At 39.5% G+C, this 25,807-nt stretch overlaps 1 protein-coding gene across 4 annotated transcripts in view; it reads right to left on the reverse strand.

Moving 5' to 3' along the window:
- Positions 1 to 25,807, reverse strand: part of KCNQ5 (potassium voltage-gated channel subfamily Q member 5) — a 581,045-nt gene that overhangs the window by 209,053 nt on the left and 346,185 nt on the right. The window lies entirely within an intron of this gene.

A 25,807-nucleotide genomic window follows, 5' to 3' on the forward strand; every position in this document is an offset into this window, starting at 1 on the left:
CAATTAATCTACAGACATTTTTATTCCTAGAAATGTATAACTTCTAGGATCAAGGGGAGAGCTGGGTTTCTGAGGAAAACATGTACTAAAAGGAAAGGTTCTGTTTCAAAGTTGAAGTTTCTTATTTTGAAATGCAAGATTAAAAAACAAACCTGAGCTATGTGCTCTAGGCCATGTTTTTACTTATGTTCATCTCTGGGAAATTCATACAGTAAGCTGTCTTAAAATACAAAGTTTCCATGCTTCTCTGGATGATGTAGAAGTTAGTCCCTGACTCCTCCTTGTTCCCTCTGTAAAGTCTTACAAATCTTACCACCACACTTGACTGGAAGTTTCCAAAGGCCAGGGTTTGAGCAGTATAGCCAGAGTTTGGCTAATTATGCCTATAGTACAAATCTGGCTCCTAATGCCTGTTTATATAAATAGAGTTTTATCAGCACACAATCACACTTATTCATTTATGTATTGTCTATGGCTGCTTCCATGCTATGACTGCAGAACTGATTAGTTACAAGAGAGACAGTAAGGCCCATGGGACTTAAATGTATACTATCTATCTGTCCCTCTAGAAAAAAAGTTTGCTGACCCCATCTTTTCCTCGTTTCCTTATACTTATCCCAACATGGGACTGGAGAAGGAGTTCATAATTGCTCATGTTTTCTATGCTGAAAATAATGACTAACGTTCCTAGAGAGGTTCCTGTAAGCTGGACAATGTGCTAAGCCCCTTTTACATGCATTCTCCTCGTTCTCCTTACATTAGTCATTATCTCTATGTTATCCCCAGAAATTTATGGAGTAAAAATATTACAATCACCATTTTATAGATATGCAAACTGAGAATTAACATCTGTAGCTCATCCAACGTTGTGCAGCAGAAAGAGAACCTAAGTACTGTGTAGTCCAAGCCTGTGCATAGTGCTGCTGAATAAGCGTGCAAAGATGAGAATGGTGTTAACATTTTTGGCCCAGGGAGACACTTGTCTATCTCCTCAAACTGAGGGAGAAGGAATTGTCATTCTAAACAGAAGTCTGCAAGAGAAAACAGCCTGCCTAGTATACAATGTTAATAATTCATCATGCTTTTTTATTTTTCATTTTTCAATTTTTAGAAATAGGGTGTTTCTCTGTTGACCAGACTAGAGCGCAGCGGTGCATTCGTAGCTCATTGTGACTTTTACCTTGAACTCCTAGGGCACAAGCCACCCTCCCACCTCAGCCTCCTGAGTAGCTGGGACTATAGGCACAGGCCAGTAGGACTGGCTAATTTTTTTTTTTTAAATTTTTTTTTTTTGCAGAGACAGGATTTCACTATGTTGTTCAGGCTGGTCTTGAATTCCTGGCCCCAAGGGATCCTCACACCTCAGCTTCCCAAAGTGTGTCTGGCATCATCATACTTTTGATTCATGCATCTAATGATTCAGGATACTGTAGAGTATATTTTAAGTTGGTCCTAATGGACTGGAATTTGCAAACTAGTGGCCAAAATCCAGTGTGCCTACCTAATACCTAACTGCAACTGAGAAAGTGAAATATAGGGATCACTAAGGTAGTTAGGAGGATGATGTGGAATCAGATGACCCTGACATATGTTCTCCTCTGGTGAGTAGTTGTTATGTGGATATTTCCTCTCCTTCCCCACCAAGTCCAGATTTACCAGAAAACACTTGGAAAAGCAAGCAGGGGATTATTTAATCATTAAGATACTTTCCTCCTTCAAGAGCATCCCAATGGCAGTTTAATAATCTCTGTCTGTGTTCAAAACACATCTATTGCTAGTTCCTTATTCATCAATATTTGAATGCTATTTTAATTTATCCTTGTACATCTGGTAGTCTTTGGCACAGTGCCTTTTACAATGGGTACTCAATACATGTTTTCAATTGTACTGAAATAATTCCTATGCAAAAATGGATTTGTAGGAATGCCCTACAAATTCTTACCACTGGGAATTAAAATCTAGTGAGGTGGGCAAAGTGAACACATTGGACCATAATGAAAGGCAAGGGCAGAAACGTGCTAAGAAAAATGCTGTACAGGCTGAAAATGGGGAGAGATTCTATTTAGTTGGGAAAGGTGGGAGCACACCAAGAAGTTCTCCAAAAAAACATAGTGCTTGAGATGGTCTTTGAAGGAAGAGTAGGGTTTCAACAAGAGAAATTTCTGGAGAAACACACCCTAGAAGGAGGGTACAAAATGTGAAAGGCAGCAAGCCAGAATATGAATGAGGCAAACTATCTGATCTCTTTTTCATGGAACAAAAGTCATCAAAGTTTGCAGAACAGGGTGAAACAGGTGGCTGTATTGGGAGTCTGGAGCCAAGTTGAGGAGAGGCTTGTAGGACAAAGTCTGCATTTAGTTCAGTAGAAAATAGGGAGCCACTGAAGATTTCTGAACAGGATAAAAGGTTCATTAGAGTTACCTTCTGGGAAAATTAAGTTGAAGCAGTGTATATAGAATGGATCTGAGTAGTGAGAGGCAGGAACAAGGGTAACAGTGAATCCAGGTTAGGCTGTAAATGAACATGGTAGAAATGAAAATGGAATAAAGAGGGAGACTGAAGGATGTTTGGGAGTGGAGTCTGGGAAGCCGGTGTGGTGGCTGTAAAGTCTGAGATGACTGTACAAGTTAGGAGAAGAAAAGTCAAAGTCAGGAGGAGAAACTGGTTTTGGGGAGAAGAGAATAATCCAGTTTTAGACATCCACGTGGAAATGTGGATTTTGGGCACAAATTTTAGCTGGAGATATGGAAGTACTTTCCGCCCCGCCCCCGCCAGAAGAAGGAAATGTGTGGAACATGATATCCTGACAGTGAAGACCAAGCATATAAAGTTTTGGTAAATAAGCATAGAGGATATTCTAGAACCATTTCTTTCATTTGGCAAATGACATCATGGAGAACAATGAACACATTCTGCTATGAATTAGTTCTTGGTATCATTGCCAGAGGCAGACTTCCCAGCTGGAGAAAGCACTGAACTGACACAGAGTGACCCCTCTAAGGTGACAGAGTTCAGATGCTGGGATCGCTGGCAGTGACATGGTGGGGTTTGTGTGTGGTCCTGCTGACACCATTGCTTCTGAGGATCCCGTGCTCATGTATGCATGCTGATGACTGACCCCAAGTCACCTCTCTAGTGGTCGAATACAAGTAGAAGCAGTGGCAAGAGTCACTGGGCTCAGACTATCCTAATGCAGAGTCCATGGTCCTCCAAGGGATCTGTGTGTAAAATTTAGGGGGTTGTGACCATAGAGGAAGGAAAAATTATGTGTTTATCTTTCACTAACCATGGCAATAGATTATGATGGTATTAGCAGCACTTGTGACTGTGGCTCACAAAAATTGTAAATTTTAAAACTTCATTTTACAGTTACAGATGAAACCATAATTTTTTCATCTTGAATATTAATTTTGCTCATCATTTCAAATTATGTAGCTATTAGTCCCACTCCTAGGGCTTGTTTTAATAAAGATGCATACGCATTTCCATATTGCAAATTTGTATATTGTTTTAAAAATAGATTTCAACATAAGTTTTCCTTTTGTAGTCACATATATTTGAGGAATGGTTCACATTTTTCACAAGAATGCTGAAGGGCCCACGGCACACATAAAAATTAAGACATCTGTAATTGAGAATTGGGAAGATGGGGCTGGAAGATGGCCCATTTTTGTACCTGTCAGCTTTATGATCAGTTTAAGAAATATGAATGTTTTTCCATGTATACATTAATCCTGAGGTATCATAAGATGCATATTCCTTCAAAATTAGTCTGAAATAGCTATTGGCCTTTATTTTGCCTGAAACAGTCATCTATATTTTGTTCATGAGGAAATTCATTTTGATCTAGATCTTTTATCCAAAACTTCTTATTTGGAAGGCACTGATTATTGTGAGAGGAAAGAAGGAAATTTATGAAAAGTTTAAATAGTACCAGCTCAAAGGACTCTATGTTTGCTCAAGAAAACTATCATCAGCTTTTCTTGTGGGTTAATTAAGAATCAATTTGTCACATTTAATTTGACAAAAAGCTTGACTTGGGAATCTCATGGGTGCTTGTATAACAGATGATGTCCAGCTTCCAGAGCTAGTGCATCAAGCACAGATTCATTTAGTAAGAATGAAAATGATGTGAAAATAAAACATTCAGAAAAGCTCTGCTGAATGAACCATGGCAAGTTGCCCTATTGGCATTCACACAACCATACAATCCCCAGGCACTCACAAACAATTGTGAATATGCAATGAAGAAAGGAGAAATGGAGCTGAGGTTTAAAGTAGACATCTTTCTGAACTTAGCTTGATACAACAGGCAAATCAACAGAGTAGGCTTTGCTGATTGAAGCAACCACACATTTTCACCTGGAAGGTGCTCTCTGCAAGCATTTTGGCAGACTGTAAGCATTTCATGGCATAATGGCCCATGTAAGTCAGTTATACTTATTAAGAAACTTTTGGGGGAGGGGAGATCTTAAATGTTTTAAATTGAATGGAATCATGGGATTAAAATAAAAGATGCTAACAGGAAGACGACATAGACTATTTTAAGAAAACAATTCTTCAGAAATAACTTCCAAAGGAAATTCAACCCTGCTTCTGACTTTTCATAAATTTTAAAGTATTGCTTTGATAAAGTATGCTCTTCAGTGCATTTGACAGAGGACCTTGAGAACGTTTCATGAATGATGATGACTAGAGTGTGCATGCTGACATTAGAGACCACAGCTGACCCCACTGGCTGGCACAGCACTTGCCTAGAGGACAAGCCACCTAATGAAATCAAAACCTCATCAGCAGAGGGAAGCACTGGAGCCATTTCTTTCTTCTAGCATCCTAAATTTATCTTTCTTTCTAAACTTGGTACTTTGCAAAATACCCTTTATGCATAACATTTCCTTAACAGAAGTGAACTCGGCACCTGAGATCTACTCACAGTACACCCCAGCTTCTACTGCAAAGCAATAACAATTATGACATTTTTGGTGTCTTTAACAGTGATTTGGAATATTTGATTAGAACACTGCATGCTTCTGGTTTTCAAGTGCAATAAATCTTAAATATTAACAAAGACCCCCGATAAATAAATACTATCACTGTAATCTCGGTGAAGTTTTAAAAACTGTTACCAGCTAACAGTTTTTAAAGAATGAAATGTTGTATTTTACATGTGGAATATAAAGAGGAAATCAGAGGATAAGGGAAACCACGGTTTCCGCTTGCTTAGAGTGTTTCTTTAGAGGACTATGGCCAATGGAAACGAGCTAGGGGATGGCAGCAGAACCCATAAACGGTTCAAGAGCTTTCCCTCAGAGCAGTCGGTGGACTCTGCATAAACAGACATGGAGCATGCTCTGCCTTCTTCTCACCCCAGGATCAGGGAATCTGTGTGGCCAGAAGGATTTCTGATTCAGTCTCCCTCTGAGGACAGGGATCATGTTTGAAACATCACTGATTGGCAGTTGTGTAGTCTGTCTCTAAACCCCTCCAGCATCCAGGAACCTCCCATCATTTTAAGGCAGCATAGCCCTGTTAGAGACAGCTCTACAGTTGGAAAATGATTTTCCCCTGAGTCCACTCTCCTTGGCCGGGGCCTTTACTCATTGGTCAGTTTCTGGACCACAGAGGACGTGTGCTCCTTCCTCCCTAAGAGAGTTCTTTAGGTATTGGTTTTATCATGACTTCCCTGTTGGTCTTCGGATTCAATATACCACGCCCAGTTTGCTGTCTATTTTGCACATGAAATTATGTCCCGATGTGTCATTCTCCTTGTCACTGTTCTTTATGTTTGCCCAGTTTGTTACTGCATCCCTCAAAGTGGGACCCAGACTCATTATCATTCTTCAGTGTAAGTAAAAGAATTGACATTTAATCACCAACAGTAAATATCTGCATTGTCCATTCTTGCTGGAGGATACAGGTTCAAACTTGCCATTGCCCAGCTATAGCAAAAGTTTGGTTTCAAAAAAGACTGTCTCAAGGATATACAATCACTTATTTTCTTGTGCTTTTCCTACCACACCACAGAGCCTGGAGCAAAGCTGACCACTGGCAATCTGTGTACTTGGATCTACTACTTTGGTCCTTAAAGGAATTACTTTAACCAAACTGTATTGGATTTTCTGCTATTTCCTTAAGAAGGAGTAAAAAACATTAAACCAACTTACTGTACTTTAAGAATTTCTCAGTATTTCACATTGTATTTCCTTAATGAAACATCCTGTAAGAAATTTCTCTCAGGATTTTATTGCAAGAAAAGTCTGTTAATATGTTGCTTCTGGAAAAAGGAATGAAGTTTTAGGTTTTGGAGACTGTGATCTTTTAACATATGTTTCCTTGCCTTGGCTGCCAGGAGGCTCAAAAGTAAATTTGGGACTCACATTACAAATAGTAATAATGGCCCAGATCCTTCTGGCATACATTTTAATGGATTAACCTAATTCCCAATTTCTCTGCACTGTTCTATTATTATCTCACTTTCACTGTACTATATCAATCACAAATATTTACAGACACTGTACCAGGAGCTGGGAACTCAGGCATAGTCTGTGTGCTAAAAGGGCTTTCAGTTTAATGGGAAGACAAACCTTTCCTTATTTTTATCCACTTATATTACATATATTATGTAAGTGGTCACAGATCTTTTCCACATGTTACAAGGTACTCAGGATATACTTGACCAAATCTGCTTTCTGCACATGGCTAGCCAGTTTTCCCAACACCATTTATTAAACAGGGACTCCTTTCCCCATTGTTTTTGCGAGGTTTGTCAAAGATCGGATGGTTATAGATGTGTGGCATTTCCTCCAAGGCCTCTTTTCTGTTCCATTGGTCTATATCTCTGTTTTGGTACCAGTACCATGCTGTTTTGATTACTGTAGCCTTGTAGTATAGTTTGAAGTCAGGCAGCGTGATGCATCCAGCTTGGTTCTTTCTGCTTAGAATTGACTTGGCTATGCAATCTCTCTTTTGGTTCCATATGAAGTTTAAGGTGGTTTTTTCCATTTTTGTGAAGCGGGTCATAGGTAGCTTGATGGGGATAGCATTGAATCTTTTCTTTTTATTTCATTGAGTTGTTCTTCAATCTCTGATATTCTTTCTTCTGCTTGGTTCATTTGGCTATTGAAACTTGTGTATGCTTCGTGAAGTTCTGTCTTTTTCAGCTCCATCAATTCATTTATATTCTTCTCTAAGCTGTTTATTCTCATTAGCAGTTCATCAAACCTTGTTTGAAGGTTCTTAGTTTCTTTACATTGGGTTAGAACATGTTCTTTTTATTTTTTTTTCTGAGACGGAGTTTTGCTCTTGTTACCCAGGCTGGAGTGCAATGGCGTGATCTCGGCTCACTACAACCTCCGCCTCCTGGGTTCAAGCAATTTTCCTGCCTCAGCCTCCCAAGTAGCTGGGACTACAGGCATACACCACCACGCCCAGCTAATTTTTGTATTTTTAGTGGAGACGGGGTTTCACCACGTTAACCAGGATGGTCTCAATCTCTTGACCTCGTGATCCACCCGCCTCAGCCTCCCAAAGTGCTGGGATTATAGGCATGAGCCACCATGCCCAGCCAGAGCATGTTCTTTTAGCTCAGAGAAGTTTGTTATTATCCACTTTCTGAAGCCTGTTTCTGTCAATTTATCAGAATTCATTCTCCATCCAGCTTTGTTCCCTTGCTGGAGAGGAGTTGTGATCCCTTGGAGGAGGATAGGTGTTCTGGTTTTGGGTGTTTTCATCCTTTTGCACTGGTTTCTTTCCATCTTTTTGGATTTATCTACCTGTGGTCTTTGTAGTTCATGACTTTCGGATGGGGTTTCTGAGTGGACGTCCTTTTTGTTGATGATGAAGTTATTTCTTTCTGTTTTTTAGTTTTCCTTTTAACAGTCATGCCCCCTGCTGCTGTAGAACTGCTGGAGGTCCACTCCAGACCCTACTTGTCTGGGGGATCACCTGCAGTGGCTGCAGAATGGTAAGGGTTGCAGCCAGTTTCTTCTTCTGTTATCTTTGTCCCAGAAGGATACCTGCCGGATGTCAGCCTGAGCTGTCCTTTATGAGGTGTCTCTTTGGATATATGGGGGTCAGGGAGCTGCTTGAGGAGACAGTCTTTCCCTTATAGGAGCTCAAGTGCTGAGCTGTGAGCTCCATTGAACTGTTCAGAGCTGCTGGGCAGGTATGTTTAAGTCTGCTACAGCAGAACTCATAACCACCTTTTTTTCCCAGGTGCTCTGTCCTGGAAAGTTGGGGCTTTATTTATAAGTTCCTGATGTGCTGTTGCCTTTTTTCAGAGATGCCCTGCCCATCGAGGAGGTAGCCTAATCACAGTCTGCCAGCATAGGCACTGCTGAGCTGCCATGGGCTCTGCCCAGCTGCTGTGTGAACCTCCTTGCAGTTTTGTTTATGGACGTGTAGTTAGAACTGCCTCGGTAATGGTGGTCTGCCTTGGTAATGGCGGTCTGCCTCGGTAATGGCCGTCTGCCTCGGCAATGGTGGACTGCCTCGGTAATGGCAGTCTGCCTCACTAGTGGCGGACTGCCTTGGTAATGGTGGATGCTCTTCCCCTCACAGAGCTGGACTGTCCTGGGTCCAGCTGTGCTTGCTGCAAAACTCTCAATCCAGAGCATTTCAGATTGCTGGTCTTTGTGGGAGTGGAACCCATCGAGCCAGATCACCTGGCTCCCTGTTTCAGCCTCCTTTTTTTCAGTTGAATGGGTAGCTCTGTCTCCGAGGTGTTCCAGGTGCCAGTTGAAACAGTGGCTCAGATTTGTGTGAATTTTGTGTGGAGACCCGCTGTGCTGGCTGAAACAGCCGTGCTGGAAACTCATGGCACTTTTCTGCCTGGGAATCTCCTGGTCTGTGGGCAGTAAAAACTCGTTTGGAAATGTGATGAACACTCACCCTCAGTGTTGTTCTTGCTGGGAACTGCACTCCAGAGCTGTTCCTATTTGGCTATCTTGGATCTGCCCTGCTGTTGTTGAGATGGAATTTCACTCTTGCTGCCTAGGCTGGAGTGCAATGGCGCAATCTCGGCTCACTGCAACCTCTGCCTCCTGGTTTCAAGTGAGTCTCCTGCCTCAGCCTCCCAAGTAGCTGGGACTCCAGGTGTGCACCACCATGCCCCGCTAATTTTGTATTTTTAGTAGAGACGAGATTTCACCATGTTGGTCAGGCTAGTCTCGAACTCCTGACCTCAAGTGATCCACCGACCTTGGCCTCCCAAAGTGCTGGGATTATAAGCATGAGCCACCACATCTGATCCTCAAATTTATTATAAATCATTTGGTTAATATTCTATCTACAATATATGTAGAAATTATTGAGCTTATCAATATATAAAGCCTAAGGGCTCCTATTTTACTACTTTTTGACACTCAGGATATTTTCCTCTCTCTGATCATTTGGCATTCATTATATTTATTTCAATATTTATTAAAATGTATTATGCCCCTGAACCTAAAATAAAAGCTAAAATATTAAGAGAAATTATTAAAGTTCTTCAGTTTCATTTTCAAATACTTTGATGCCTTATGATACAAACCTAGATGCAAAAATATGAACTCATTAATGACCAACAATTTTCCCATTACATATTTTCATTGTTTTGTAATCATATTTTTAAAAATCCCTTTTAGTTTAAAAAAAGAAAATCAGTTTTCTCCCCAAGTTTTATTTTAGATACAGGGGGTACATGTACAGTTTTGTTACATGAATATATTATACTCTGGTAGTCAGCACAGCCCCCAGTAGGTAGTTGTTTGACCCATGCCCCTCTCTTTCCCCTCCCCTCTAGTGGTCTACAATGTCTATTGTTCCCAAGTTTACAACCTCGGGTACTCAACGCTTAGCACTCACTTATAAGTGAGAATGTATGGTATTGGTTTTTTTGTTTCTGTACTAATTTGCCTAGGACTTTGGCCTCCAGTTCCATCCATGTTGGCACGATTTCATTTTTTTATGGCTGTGTAGTATTCCATAGTATATATGTTCCAGATTTTCTTTATCTCATCCACTATTGATGGGCAGCTAGTTGAATCCATGTTTTTGCTGTCGTGAATAATGCAGCAATTAACATAGGAATACATGTGTCTTTTTGGTGTCATGATCTATTTTGCTTTGGGTATATAGCCAGCAGTGGTATTGCTGGGTCAAATGGCAACTTTGTTTTAAGTTCTTTAAGAAATCTCCAACCTGCTTTCCACAGTAGTTGAACTAATTTACCTTCCCACTAACAGTATATAAGAGGTGTCTTTTCTCCACAGCCTCGACAGTATCTGTTGTTTTTTGACTTATTAATACTAGCCATTCTGACTGGTGTGAGATGGAATATCATTGCAGTTTTCATTTGCATTCTGTGATGGAAAATAAGGCTTTTTGGTGGAAAATTAGGAATAGGTTAGGATTTTAATAGCTCTGATTTCTTGGTGTTAATGTAACAATACTGATCACGAACAGTAGAATTATTTCTCCTCGATTCCTGTTATTTAAAAAAATACTTTTTTGGGGATGGGGGAACGTTGTGGTTTATCTGGTTTTCTGCTCATCTGCAATCATTCTTGATGACTCTGGTTTTTTAAATTGTTAAAAATATGCTTTTAGTTACATGCGTTCCATTTTCTCTATATTTAAAAACAGATTAAAACATCCGAGTTCTTTGGAGAATTTCTGAGTGAACAAGTTTGGTTTCTTCTTTGTTCTTTCTTGCTCCTCTTTTTTTTGTGTGTGTCACAACATATTGCTCTGTCACTCAGGCTAGTGTACAGTGGCCAGATCACAGCTCACTGCACCCTTGAACATCTGGGTTCATGCAGTCCTCCTGCTTCAGCCTCCCAAGTAGCTAGGACTACATGCACATGCCACCATGGCCGGTTAACTTAGAGAAAAATTTTTGCAGTGACAAGAGTTTCACTATGTTGCCCAGGCTGGTCTAACTCCTGATCTCATGTGATCCTCCTGCCTTGGCCTCTCAAAGTGCTGGGATTACAGGCACGAGCGACTGTGCCTGACTTCTTGCTCCTCTTTTAAGCTCTCTCCGGGGCTTCAAATCTCTTTTTATTGTTATTTTTAAAACTGAGTTCCTAGCTTCTAACTGTGCGTCTTTTTCTATGTACTTATTATGTCCTTTCAGTCTGTATTTTTTTTTTTCTTTTTTTGAGACAGAGTCTTGCTCTGTCACCAGGCACCAGGCTGGAGTGCAGTGGCGATCTCAGCTCACAGCAACCTCCACCTCCCAGGTTCAAGCAATTCTCCTGCCTCAGCCTCCTGGGTAGCTGGGACTACAGGTGCATGCCACCATACCCAGGTAATTTTTTTTTTTTGTATTTTTAGTAGAGACGGGGTTTCACCATGTTGGCCAGGATGGTCTCGATCTCCTGACCTTGTGATCTGCCCGACTCAGCCTCCCAAAGTGCTGGGATTACAGACTTGAGCCACCATGCCTAGCCCACTCTGTATTTTTTAAAAGGATCACAACTGCCTTGAGAAGAGGCCTTGGAATGGGAAAGTCCAAATTCTTCTTAATTATTGCCTTACCACTGAGTCCCTATCCCAAGTCTGAGTTTCTTGAAGACACTCACTCAGTGTGGAATGAACCAAATAGATATTGGCCTGTCAAAATAAATAAAACAAACCTCTACTTTTTGATAGCAGTTGAAAAGCATGTTTTCACCCTAGAGATGGGACAAGCAGTTCATGGCTGAATGGAATGGTTGGGAATGATCTTGCTGAATGGAATGAAATCTACAATTTAGAAATCTATCACAGTCAGGCTCTTGCAAGTTCTGTTTCTGTGTCTTTTCCAGGAAAAGCAACTGCAATCAAAAACCAGTGTATATTGTTCAAGAATAATGAATTCAAAACCAGAAACAAAAACAGCCTTTTTGACTGTCATATGTTCAATGTGTGCAACAGAAGAGCATTTATTTGGTATTTTATATTCTTGTTAACTCTTAAATTTTCCTCTGAGCAAACAGCACCATTTGGAATTACATCTCTCTTTATTTTGATATCCTCTACTAGGATGTATGCTTCATGAGAGCAGGAAATTTGTGTCTCTTATTTACTACTTTATTTCTAGTATTAAGAATAGGATGGCCGGGCGCGGTGGCTCAAGCCTGTAATCCCAGCACTTTGGGAGGCCGAGGCGGGTGGATCACGAGGTCGAGAGATCGAGACCATCCTGGTCAACATGGTGAAACCCCGTCTCTACTAAAAGTGCAAAAAAATTAGCGGGGCATGGTGGCACGTGCCTGTAATCCCAGCTACTCCGGAGGCTGAGGCAGGAGAATTGCCTGAGCCCAGGAGGCTGAGGTTGCGGTGAGCCGAGATCGCGCCATTGCACTCCAGCCTGGGTAACAAGGGCGAAACTCCGTCTCAAAAAAAAAAAGAATAGGATGTAGTACAGGTACTAATCAATTCACTGATGCATGCAGCATGGAATCTTCAGGGGCTACTATGTGTCAGACAGTATTCTAGGTGCTGAAGGTATAATAGTGAATAAATAGACAAAATCCCTGCCCTTACAGAACTTACATTATAGTGGGAAAGACGGGCCATACACAATGTGTTATTAAATAAAATGCATACTGTGTTTGAAAGTGATAACTGCTAAGGAGAAAAAAACACAGCAGAGAGAGAGAGGATAGGATGCAGAAGCAGGGCGAGTTCAAAGTATGGACACAGTGGTCAGGGAAGGTCTCTCCCACTGAAAAGGTGACAGTTATTGAATTTCTAAAGTGAAACCCCTTAAAAGCATCAAGGCAAAGCAATGGTGCATTTGGAATTCAGCCTGCATAGGCCTGCCGGCTCCTGCTCTTTATGGAGCTGCTTTTATCACGCCAATTCCTTGTTTTAAAACATAAGGTTCCTTTCCCTTGCTATCCATCCAAACTCATTCATCTGGCTTTTAAGATCCTCACAAGAAAATTAATTCTTCCATTTCTCCAGAGTAGACCTTCTAGGCAGGTCAGGCTGGTTTCTGTTTCCTGCACAATATCATGCTGTAACACAATAACATGATATAATAATGAACTTACTTCCCCTGCCTGCAGCGACAGTCAGCAAGTCAGACATCAGCTGATCCCCAGGCTCAGACTCGTTGTGTCCAAGGTACACAGCCTCCTTTCCACATCCTCACTACCTCTCCTCTAGCATTGTTTTAAGAATAAATGAGGCCGGGCGTGGTGGCTCAAGCCTCTAATCCCAGCACTTTGGGAGGCCGAGGCGGGTGGATCATGAGGTCAAGAGATCGAGACCATCCTGGTAACGTGGTGAAACCCTGTCTCTACTAAAAATACAAAAAATTAGCTGGGCGTGGTGGCGGGTGCCTGTAATCCCAGCTACTCAGGAGGCTGAGGCAGGAGAATTGCCTGAACCCAGGAGGCGGAGGTTGCAGTGAGCCGAGATCGTGCCATTGTACTCCAGCCTGGGTAACAAGAGTGAAACTCCGTCTCAAAAAATAAATAAATAAATAAATAAAAAGAGATAGCATCAAACTGAGAATCTGTATTTAACATAATAAATACCAAAAAGAGTAAAAAAATGCCAATTGACACATAATTGCTACATAATTTTACAAGTTTTCACTAACATGGATAACAATTCTAACAATAAATTATATAGATTTATTATCTAAAATCCCTGCTTAAAATGCAAAACTCTTATAAATGTAGAACATGAAACAATACCCAGCAAAATTTAAGGTGCTCAAGTAATCTGGCTTGGTCTAAAGCAAACCCATGTGAAGAATGAACATGAGTTGTGTTTGGATGTGTACAGAGAAGTGCTTAAGGTTCACTAGTCATGGAAACTTCTTGACACACAGCAGCTTTGATGAACTGGACCTCTGCATTCAGCCTCTTGTTACTCCAGTTCCTGGGAAACTATTTGAAGCTGCCTAAATAAATGCGTAATACTGTGAAGCTGCTTGGCTGCAGTCAGTACATGGGAATGAGCCTCAGTTAAACTGACCAGGCAGGGATTCCAAGTCATTATTAAAATGACCACTAATGACTGCTGACCTGGCTACCAAGCTAATGAATTCACAGTGTGCTCATCCACAACCAAGAAAAGGGCTGCCTTAGCGGAAGTGCTAATTATAGCTGTGAATGAAATAAAAGTTATCTGTAAGGGTGAGGAAGAGACATTTGCAAAATCTATGTGAGTGTTCCTTTTAAAGTTATCTTCTCAAGAGATTAATGTCACTGCTGACACTATGGAAAATAATCCAGTGTACTAGTTTTGATAATATGAATCTATGTGGATTAAATTTTCCATGCTTTGTTTGGAAGGGTCTGTTTATGTAAGGAAGTGAGCTGTGACAAAGGTTGAAAACACATTAAAATATGTTTGACAACAGTTGTCTGGCCTGAACCATTTTTCCATAAAAAGATTGTAAATTTATTAGGCAAATAATGACTTAATCATTGCAATTTTCTACGACTATATGAAGATAACCATTCCATTATCTGAAAATGAAAAATAGAAACTATGGAGTACATTTATTTAAATATAATTATTGCAAACTAAAGTAAGAAAGGATAAAAATAAGCTTAAGCTTCTTTTTCCCTGCAAACAAAAAGCTATTTTTTTTGGTTAACCATAGGTCACGCAGTATAAAAAAATATTTTAAGGTACTATATTTGTTAACAAAAATCAATTATGAATTTGATTACTTTCAACTGATTAGACCTATGTAATTCACTTGTTTTCAAAAACCTGAAAAGGCTTTCTGAGAGCATTCACACTTCATAGAAAATCTCAGTGCAGCTCTTTGTTACACATATATACAAGAGGACCCATCACTTCTTGTGTGAAGAGAAGGTTTTAAAGCAGTCACAAAATAACTTGCAACTACACTTAGCCAGGGTATGCCTCAGGGTCTATGGAGTGGGGAATTGCTACTGATTTTCTCCACTCAATTTGGCCTACAGAAATAAAGTAGTGAAGTGACTAAAACAGCAGAAAACAAACTCTTCTTGAGTAAAGTACTGTTGGCAGTAGACTTTATGATGTGGTACAACATCAGGAAAAAATAAGCCCAGCAGACAGATGGTCTCCAGAGAGTAATAACCATAAACTCTGAAACTACTACACATGAAAATACCTGCCCAAGGAGTAGAGAAGATGGATGTTTCTCTAGGGATCGACCTACAAGGGCACTTGTTGCTCTTGGTGACCAGAGTTAAAGAAAGCTGAAAGCCAGCATCAGTGTGTGAAGTCACTGAAGCATTTTATAGATCTGAAAAGTTGGCAAGCGATGGACACTAGACAACACATACTTCCTCTCTCCAAAATTATATTCACAGTCAGCTTTAAAGCTGTAGTCACTCCTCGAGGGTCTGGTAAGTAAAGAAAAAAGGTATCTTTGCTGCTGCTATGTCGATAAGCACCAAACTTTTTATTTTTGTGACCAAAAATTAAAGTTGATGATTTTATATAAACACATTGGGGGATAAAGAAGAAGACAAAAATGTGGCTTTATCTAATATAATATTTTATCCTTCACTGAAAGCTCTAGAGATGTTTATTTAAATTTTGTTATTATTGTTTTAGGTGCATAGCTGAAACTAAAACATATTAAATAGTGTTGGGAGATGTAAAAGTAGAAAGTGGTAGGGCCAGGAGTGGTGGCTCATGCCTGTAATTCCAGCACTTTGGGAGGCTGAGGCGGGCACATTGCCTGAGCTCAGGAGTTTGAGATCAGCCTGAGCAACACAGTGAAACCCTATACCTACTAAAATACCAAAAATTATTATTTTTTATTTTACCAGCAGGCATGGTGGCAGGTGCTTGTAATCCCAGCTACTTGGGAGGCTGAGGCAGGAGAATGCTTGAACCCAGGAGGTGGAGGTTACAGTGAGCTGAGATGGACCCACTGCACTCCTGGGCAAGAGAGCGAGACTCTGTCTCAAAAAAAAAAAAAAAAAAAAAAAAGTAGAAAGTGTTATTAGCATAGAGAGTTTGCCCTAAATTTTCAGTTTTCATGGGCACCTGTTCTATTTTTTAAAAGAGAAACACAACTCAGTTTTCTAATTGGGCTGCACCAAATATACATGTCCCCATCAGTTAAATAGTCAGTTGTTTTAGGATACTCTGATGTCAATGCTTCTATTTAGAGAGTAGTGGGAGGAGGGTTATGCTGTCAAAGAGTCACAAATGGTTTCTGATTCCTGGGCCCTTGAAAATGCATGAGGCTGGCAGGGACCCAGAATTATCACCTGCATGATCCAGAAAAAAATATGCTATTTTCCACGTCTTGCCATAAGACAGTCTAGGCTATGTTTTTTTTTTTTTTTTTTTTTTTTTTTTTTTTTTTTGCCACTAGTTATTGCCATCTGTGGGAGAGGAAGGGAAGAGAGAAAGATTTACAGCAGGGGTGGACAAACTTTTTCTGTAAAGGACCAGATAGTAAATATTTTAGATTTTGTGAGCCATATGGTCTCTCTAGCAGCTACTCAGCACTGCAGTTGTAGTGCAAAAGCCGCTACAAACTGTAAATGAATAGGTGTAATTATGTTCTAATAAAACTTTATTTGCAAAAACAAGTGGTAAGCTGGATTTGGCCCATAGATTGCTAACCCTTGGTTTGGAGTATTAAGAAGGGGTAGAAAGTGATTTCTACTCTCATCTGTCAAGACAATGTTAATTCTCCCCCAGCAAGGTAAAGTGTATGTCTCCTCCTACTCAAGTCCTCATGATAAAGGCCCATCATGAATGTACTTTTATGTCAGAACTCATTGTGAATTTAAAGGTTATCATTCAAAAATACATTTAAAATATGGGAAAAATTTATGTACACGATTGAATGTTTTTGTCTGTTTAAATACAAAAATAACCAAAGGAAAAATAAAAGCAGAGAGAGATGTTACATATTTTATAATTTCTTTGGCAGAATTAAGTTCCCAATACTGTTTTGCAAGTGACAGAAAAACTGTTTCTGTTCTTTACCATTCCCTTTCTGTCATTTGCATGAGATAAAATAAGATCAGGCGATCAGAAGAGTATTTGATCTTTGTCTTCCTCGTTTAATGTTGCTTGGTGGAAAACCATAATTTAAAGAAAAGCAATAGGAAATTAACCAGGTACTATGATTCATAATGGGTGTCAGACAACTTTTATATCACTGTAAAATTCTAAGTGCTTCTGTTTACAATAGCAAAGACCTGGAACCAACCCAAATGCCCAACGATGATAGACTGGATAGGGAAAATGTGGTACATATACACCATGGAATATTATGCAGCCATCAAAAACGATGAGTTCACGTCCTTTGTAGGGACATGGATGAACCTGGAAACCATCATTCTCAGCAAACTGACACAAGAGCAGAAAATCAAACACCGTATATTCTCGCTCATAGGTGGGTGTTGAACAATGAGAACACATGGACACAGGGAGGGGAGCACTACACACTGGGGTCCGTTGGAGGGAAATGGGGGAGGGGCGGGGGGCGGGGAGGTGGGAAGAGATAGCATGGGGAGAAATGACAGATACAGGTGAGGGGACGGAAGGCAGCAAACCACACTGCCATGTGTGTACCTATGCAACAATCTTGCATGTTCATCACATGTACCCCAAAACCTAAAATGCAATAAAAAAAAAATGAAAAGAAAAAAAAAATTCTAAGTGCTTGAAAAGTTTTCCAGAGTATCTCGTTTTTGCCATGAAGCTTTGGGAAACAAAGCAATTTAATGTTCTCCAATTTCAAAATTATTTCCACAATAATTCAGCCTTTCAAAGGATTTCTACAAAATCCTTTCCCTCCAGGAAAAAAGCAAAAAAGCAAAATGCTTGACAAAAAAATCCATGGCATCTCTAAAAAAGTACCGTTGATCCTGGAAGTTTTTTTCTTTTGAATGACCTTGCTTTTTTTTTTAGAGAAGTTTTAGGTTCACAGTAAATTGAGATAAAGGTCCAAGGATTTCCCATGACTCCAAAAACTTGAAATTTTCTTTTTATTAATAGTAAAACATTTATAGGCCTCCCAACATGATATGACTATGATAACCTATAATGCATGACCAACAAACTATTAATGGAGAGTCACTTATTGCAGAAAGTGGGACTCATTTTCAACCCACTTGGGACATCAGAATGTGGCTATGGTTTTCCTCTGTTAGCCAAAGTGTTTCCTCTTCAGTTTGATTTAGTGATTCAGGGAGATGTGGTAGAATTTTCATCGAATTACACATTAGAAGGCCTAGAGTTTCGTTTCACCACTTCCTAGCTTGGAACTCTTGGACAAATCTCTGATCTATTGTTAGCTTCAATTTTTTCATTGGCAAAATGAAGTCTAATATATGCTGTGTATAGATAGGATTTTATTATGTAGGTGATGAAATAAAAACATTATATAAACAGATTGTATTCTTGTGAGAAGATTATAGTGCCCCTGAGATTAGGCCTTATTTTACTTCTTTTAATTTATTTAAGAAAAATTTATTAAACACCTACTAGGCACTTGTGTTAACCAGCAGGCACTTAAACAAAGAAGCAGCTCTTAAAAACGAATGAGATCATGTCCATTGCAGGGACATGGATGAAGCTGGAAGCCATCATCCTCAGCAAACTAACAAGAACAGAAAACCAAACACTGCATGTTCTTACTCACAAGTGGGAGTCGAACATTGAGAACACATGGACACAGAGAGGGGAACAGCACACACCAGGGCCTGTTGGGGGATGAAGGTGAGGGGAGCAAACTTAGGAGACGGGTCAATAGACGCAGCAAACCACCATGGCACACGTATACCTATGTAACAAACCTGTATGTTCTGCACATGTATTCCGTTTTTTAAGGAAGAAATAAAGAAAAAAAAAAGAAGCAGCTGAATGATTGATGACTTGTATTGGTTAATTGCTATATTTAATAGCAAGTAGATATTCATCTATTCAGTAGTATATAGAAAATACAAGTCTTTACAAGACTGTCATTTCCATATTAGATTTCTGAAAGAAGATTCTGAAAACTGGCTTTCTGCCATGGCATATTGCCTTCAGATTGACAGCAGTTTGCAGAGGTGAGGGCACTTGTTGGTTAGGGTTAGAGAATTTCTTTACCGGTAGCTAGAAAGGCAATACAGCCTTTGAAACCATCAAGAAACCATAACAAGTGATTGTCCCTGTTTCTATTTAAAAATATCTGCCACAGAACTCACTAGATGATATTTGGAACGTCCCATTAAGTCAAATTCTTCTCAACTGGCAATTAGATTTGGTACTACTCAAACTGCATGCAGAAAACTTGAAATTTTCTATTTACAGATTATTGTGTCAGTATTGAATACATGAGCGTCTGCAATACACACATGGTAGTAATCAAACTATTGGCCTGTCACATCAAGGTTTAGATACTGAATCCACAGAAGCTGGTAGTTATTTTGATTGTAATCATAGTGAGGGGCAAGGAAGAATAAACTATAGGAAACAAAATAGTAGTAAGCATATTTGATATGGGGAAGTACTTTTTTTGTCTTTTATTTATTATATTTTTAGAGATGACATCTTTCTCTGTCATCCAAGCTAGAGTGCAGTGGTGTGATTACAGCTCACTGCAGCCTTGAACTCCTGGGCTCAAGCAATCCTCCCACCTAAGCCTCTGGAGTAACTGAAACTTCCCGTGCACACTACCATACCCTGCTAATTTAGTTTTTTTATTTTTATTTTTATTTTAGATATAGGATCTTGCTATATTGCCTAAGCTGGTCTCAAACTCCTGGCCTCAAGTAATCCTCCCACCGCAGCCTCCTGAGTGACTGGTACTAAAGGGATGAGCCACCTTCACCCAATGGGAATATTTTCTTGATAGCGTTTGTCCTGGGGCTGGTCTTCTATGCCGGCCTTAGCACTCCTGCCAAGAGGTTCACAAATGACACCAGACAATCAGACATTGTTATGCAGACAGTCCTCTTAGGTACCTGAATTCCTGGGAGTGTTTAGATACTCTTGGACAACATCAACGGTAACAGAAATAGGGACAGATAATAGGGAAAGAGCAGCAATAGTTGCCTAATTCTGTATACATGATTCTGAATGCAGTGTAGGGATTTTCTTTGACCTTTCAGGTCTGATGTCTGAGAATTCAGTGACCAAGAAATGGATTAGCATATAGGGACTGCTGTAAGTAAAACGTCTGTCCAGTCATGTCTAGGGGAAAAATGATAAAATAGAATAATATAAAAGTAGAGGAGGGAAGATAAAGGGAATTCTGATACAAGTTGGGAATGTTACCAGAGTCAAAATACCATCCCAACACAATTGGCAAACTCCACCTAAGGGAGGAGGCGCCATTACCTAATGACTGAGACAAACCGTTTAGGTTTAACCGTATAAAATTGCCATTATTGTAGGTCAGAAACAAATTTCAGCAAGTTTACATGGTCCAACCTTACATGTTATACCTGTATTGTGCTTATACTTTGCTAGGTATACATGTGCATACATTTATACATACCCAACACAAAGTTCACGTACATATTCTTTCAAGATTAAAAAAATCTTAAGATGAAGGAAAGCTGACAACAATATTTATTATAACACATCTCCTTTGTCTAGAGCAGGCGTCCCCAAACTTTTTACACAGGGGGCCAGTTCACCGTCCCTCAGACCGTTGGAGGGCCGCCACATACTGTGCTCCTCTCACTGACCACCAATGAAAGAGGTGCCCCTTCCTGAAGTGCAGCGGGGGGCTGGATAAATGGCCTCAGGGGGCTGCATGCGGCCGGCGGGCTGCAGTTTGGAGACACCTGGTCTAGAGGGTTATCAGTTCAATTACTTTCAAATTTGGTTGTAAACATATCTTGTGTTTGGGCATAAGCTTCTTAATTATTAAGTAATACTCTGAATTTGCCATTTTTAAAATAAATACACTTAAAAATGAATACACTGAAATTGAGGAGCAACCAGTTTTTACAGAAGCCAAACTGTACTTAGGAAACTCAAGTTGCCTATTTTCAGCTTATTCCTCAAATCCTTAGTTTCAGGTATAAAGTCATCACATACCACTTGCATGATTAGTCCAAAGGGAAGCTTAGTAAGAGATCATATTGTTTATTCTCATCCCTGAAGTCAGCCACATTTGAGAAATGAATAAACAGGTGCTGCCCAAGTTCACAATGTAGGTTGACTTTTGTGCTTCAATGATTTTTGGCCAAGATATTAAATTTGAACATCTCTATGTTTGTAAATATTGCATATATATGTATATATGGATAATTATAGAAGTAAGAGCTATACACACCGTTAATCTAATAAGTAAACTTTAGTTTGTTTTAGGAAAATATCTCTGGATTATAAGAATAAGCCGCATTTATTGTAAAAACAAGCACATAAACAATATAGAAATGTATAACTTAGAAAGTCAAAGACCCTAGTAATCATTGTCTGCACCTTTGGCTTCCTCCTTCAAATAATCAATATCAACAATTTGGGAGATATAATCCGAATTTCCCCCTCCTTGTCACAATGTTCTGTTTTTTTCACCTATTTCTTTTAAAGTCCAACCTCTTTTGAGATTCCTTTCTTCACCAGTATAGATCATAATGATATTTCTCTTCTCTACATTTTCAGCACTTTGAATTTGCCCTAAATGTTGATAATAAAATGTCTCACATGGTTCTCTAATTCAGTATTCCCCAGACTGTTTTCCATAGAACACCACTATCCCAAGAGATTTTTATAGATCTGTCTCAAAAAAAGGTGCTCTGTCAAATACACTTAGGGAGTTCTAGGTTCAATGACAATATCTGGATTTCTTTGTCGCAGAACTTCTGAGACACTTTGTGCATGCGTGCGCGTGTGTGTGTGAGTTTCTATTCACATTTTATATAAATAAAAATATTTATATACATTTAGGGAGTTCTGGGTTCAATGACAGTAAGTGGATTTCTTTGTCGCACAACTTCTGAGACACCTTGTGTGTGTGTGTGTTTCTATTCACATTTTATATAAATGAAAACATTCTTTTTCACATGTATCGGATGTCCAATTTTGAGACTGGGTTGTCTTGGGATCGCTAAGAAGAAGTAGCCTTGTGAATGAGGAAAAGACAGTGGGGGTCAAGAAGAAAAGTCAGAGGAAATGGGGAAGAATCCAGAGAACATGGTATCCTGAAATCCAAAAAAGTTTTCAGAAAGAAAAGGTGGGTCAGGTGCAGTGGCTCATACCTGTAACCTCAGCATGTTGGGAGGCCAAGGTGGGAGGATCCCTTGAGGCCAGAAGTTTGAGATCTGCCTGGGCAACATAGTGAGATGCTACTGAGACACCTTTAACTTCTTAGATGTGAATGGTGAAGTTCCAGGGGAAGATTTTAGTATGCCACATTCCTAAAATTTGCATCAAGGAACATTCACCTTCTTATTGCTGTCTTAAGTGACCTTAATGGTTCTTAGAACCTCGTGCGGAAAACTACATTCTTGAGAGCAGGGACTTAGTTCTTCATTCATTTTTGAGACTCTTGTAGTGCACAGATCTGAAAACATCAAAGCACCCAACAAGTATCTGTTGACTGCATCATATGGTTGAAGGAAATACAATTTAAAAAATGAAAAATATATTGAAAGGTAACTAATATATGCCCAAACCTTTCACCATACATTTCCCTCATTGACTTATCTTTAATTAAATAAAGAGATGTCTTTTGTCTTTAAGATACACATCTTAAAATTACATAATACCATTATATTTCACTATCCTGATCAAAAGTTATTGCATAGGAAGGGTGTGCAGACTGATTATCACATCACTGTGAGAACATGAAAAATTTATTGACTAAAATTTTTATAGTGCGAGAAATGTGTTTCTATCCTAAAGAGGGCTGTAAAAAGGAAGAAATAAAACCCTAAGAGTCATGTCATTAAATTTATGGAAATTCATTTCCTGTGTGTGAGGAGAGTCTAATGGAAAACTTTATAACCACGGACCTTCTCCTTTGTCATGGCAGAAGGGATCCAATGCTATAATTCTGCTCCATGTAACAAAATGTACAGAAGAAAAGATTGTATCTTGAGAATATCTGTCCTTCGATATCTTCCTTTTTCTATCAGACATATTTAAAAAACTCAGTCCACATTCCTTAATTTCTCCAATTCCCTCCAGAAACAACAAGTCTTCCAGGTGTAACTGGACAAATTTTATTGAAATCAGCTGTTGGTAGTCCCTGCCAACCACCTGTGCCAGTTAATGAGTCACAGAGGGAAATGCTGGGTTCCCGAAATGAGTATGTATGGAGTAAATTCTCAAAGCATTTGCCCCTATCCCACAATACCTCTCACCTTAGTCCGCTCATGATGCAGTCATGGATTTTAAATTGAACCTGGTTTCTGTTTCCATAATGAAAGTTAAGTTTTAGCATAAATATTTGAGGGTAACCACAAATTTAAGAGAAGAATACCTTCAAAACTTTGCTTTGTTTTTCCGTTTTCTTTCTTTCTTTCTCTTTTTTTTTGAGATGGAGTTTCACTCTTGTCACCCAGGCTGGAGTGCAATGGCATGATCTTGGCTCACTGCAACCTCTGCCTTCTGGGTTCAAGTGATTCTCATTCCTCAGCCTCCACAATAGCTGGGATTTTAGGTGCCTGCTACCATGCCCAGCTAATTTTTGTATTTTTAGTAGAGACGGTGTTTCACCATGTTGGCCGGGCTGGTCTCGAATCCCTGACCTCACGTGATCTGCCCGCCTTGGCCTCCCAAAGTTCTGGGATTACAGGTGTGAGCCACCGTGCCTGGCCTGCTTTTCTTTTTACAATACAAAAAAAAAAAAAAAAAAAAAAAAAAAAGAAATTTTTGATTCGAACATTATTGGGAATATTTGACTGCTAGTTATAACATGCCTAAACTAATAATAAAAAAAAGAATTATATTTATGAGACAGCAATGAGAAATTCTTCTTGGGCTCAGGATGACATCTCATAGTAATAAAAATAGACACTGTCTTCTGTACTTGGCTTCAGGACCTTGTGGTGGTTGATGGTGGGAAGTGCTCTAACTCAACTGGAGGGCAGCACCTCCCCATCTGCCCCAGCATATGAACTTGGGCAGGCACTTTAGTCTCCCTGGGACTGGCATCTCTTTTCTGTAAAACCAAGGTGTTGATCTGCATAAGCATAAATAGTACTTCCAGATATGTCCAAATCCATGACAATATTATTCCAATTGAAAGTGTGCAGCAGATATTAAAACCACACTAAGACACCATCTCACACCAATTAGAATGGTGATCATTAAAAAATCAGGAGACAACAGATGCTGGAGAGAATGTGGAGAAATAGGAACGCTTTTACACTATTGATGGGAGTGTAAATTAGTTCAACTATTGTGGAAGACTGTGTGGTGATTCCTCAAGGATCTAGAACCAGAAATACCATTTGACCCAGCAATCCCATTACTGGGTATATACCCAAAGGATTATAGATCATTCTGTTATAGACACAAGCACATGTAAGTTTTCTGCAGTACTGTTCACAATAGCAAAGACTTGGAACCAACCCAAATGCCAATCAATGATAGACTGGATAAAGAAAATGTGGCACATATACACCATGGAATACTATGCAGCCATAAAAAAGGATGAGTTCATGTCCTCTGCAGGGACTTGGATGAAGCTGGAAACCATCATTCTCAGCAAACATAAGAACAGAAAACCAAACAAACACCACATGTTCTCACTCATAAGTAGGAGTTGAACAATGAGAACATATGGACACAGGAAGGGGAACATCACACCCTGGGGCCTGTTGGGGTCTGGGGGTTAGGGGAGGGATAGCATTAGGAGAAATACCTAATGTAGATGGCGGGGTGATAGATGCAGCAAACCCCCATGACATGTGTATACCTATGTAACAAACCTGCATATTCTGCACGTGTACCCCAGAATTTAAATATATACATATAAAAAGTGTGCATCAGATTCTCTCACACATAGACAAAGAAGGACATTTTGTTTTACAAACAGCACTTTTCAAGCAATATGACTCTTATGTGCTCAACCTAGTAAGGAGCATTTCCTAAAAATTCAAATGCTAATAAGATAAACCTTAATAGCAGCTTGATTATGGAAGTTTGGATTTAAAAACAAAATAGATAAGCATCCAATGGTTAATAACTGGATACTACAGGACCACTTCTCTCCTGTAAATTGTTTGATGCTATGGGTCAGTGGATAGGAAAACAATAAGAACATCTGCTCAGATGACACATTTCACATTCCCAATGAGACCATAATGGTTCATGATGAAATGTTGAGAAAATGGCTTCTAGGAAAAGAAAAAAACAGAAGGAGATACAGCCAGTTCTCATTATTTGCAGTGGCAGTTCTGTTTTGTAAATTCACTACAAACACTGAGTAAATACCAAGCCATTGCTCATAGTGATATGTGGGGCTAAGTCCCCAGGAGCCTTTGGTTTCAACAATTTCATCAACCGATCAGTACATATTATTGCTTTACATGTGCTTCCATTTAACGATGCTTTAATATTATTGATTCATTAATGTTGAACTCACAGCCAAAAGCACTATAATTCCTACCTGACAGAATTTTATCTAACCAAGTGTGTTTTCTCCAAGAGGCTCATCACCACCTTCTTATGCTTTGGAACAGTAGACGGCACTTCAGCATTACTCTTTGGGACCATTTTAAGTGGTAAAATTATCAACAAAGAGCACAAAAGGCTGAACCTGCCTGTAATCCCAGCACTTTGTGAGGCCAAGGTGGGAGGATCGCTTGATGCCAGGAGTTTGAGACCAGCCTGGGAAACATAGCGAGATCCTGTTTCTACTAAATAAATAAATACATGAATAAATAAAACATAATCAAACCAAAAT

This window comes from Saimiri boliviensis, chromosome 4 (assembly GCF_048565385.1).
Source record: "Saimiri boliviensis isolate mSaiBol1 chromosome 4, mSaiBol1.pri, whole genome shotgun sequence".
Taxonomy (NCBI): domain Eukaryota; kingdom Metazoa; phylum Chordata; class Mammalia; order Primates; family Cebidae; genus Saimiri; species Saimiri boliviensis.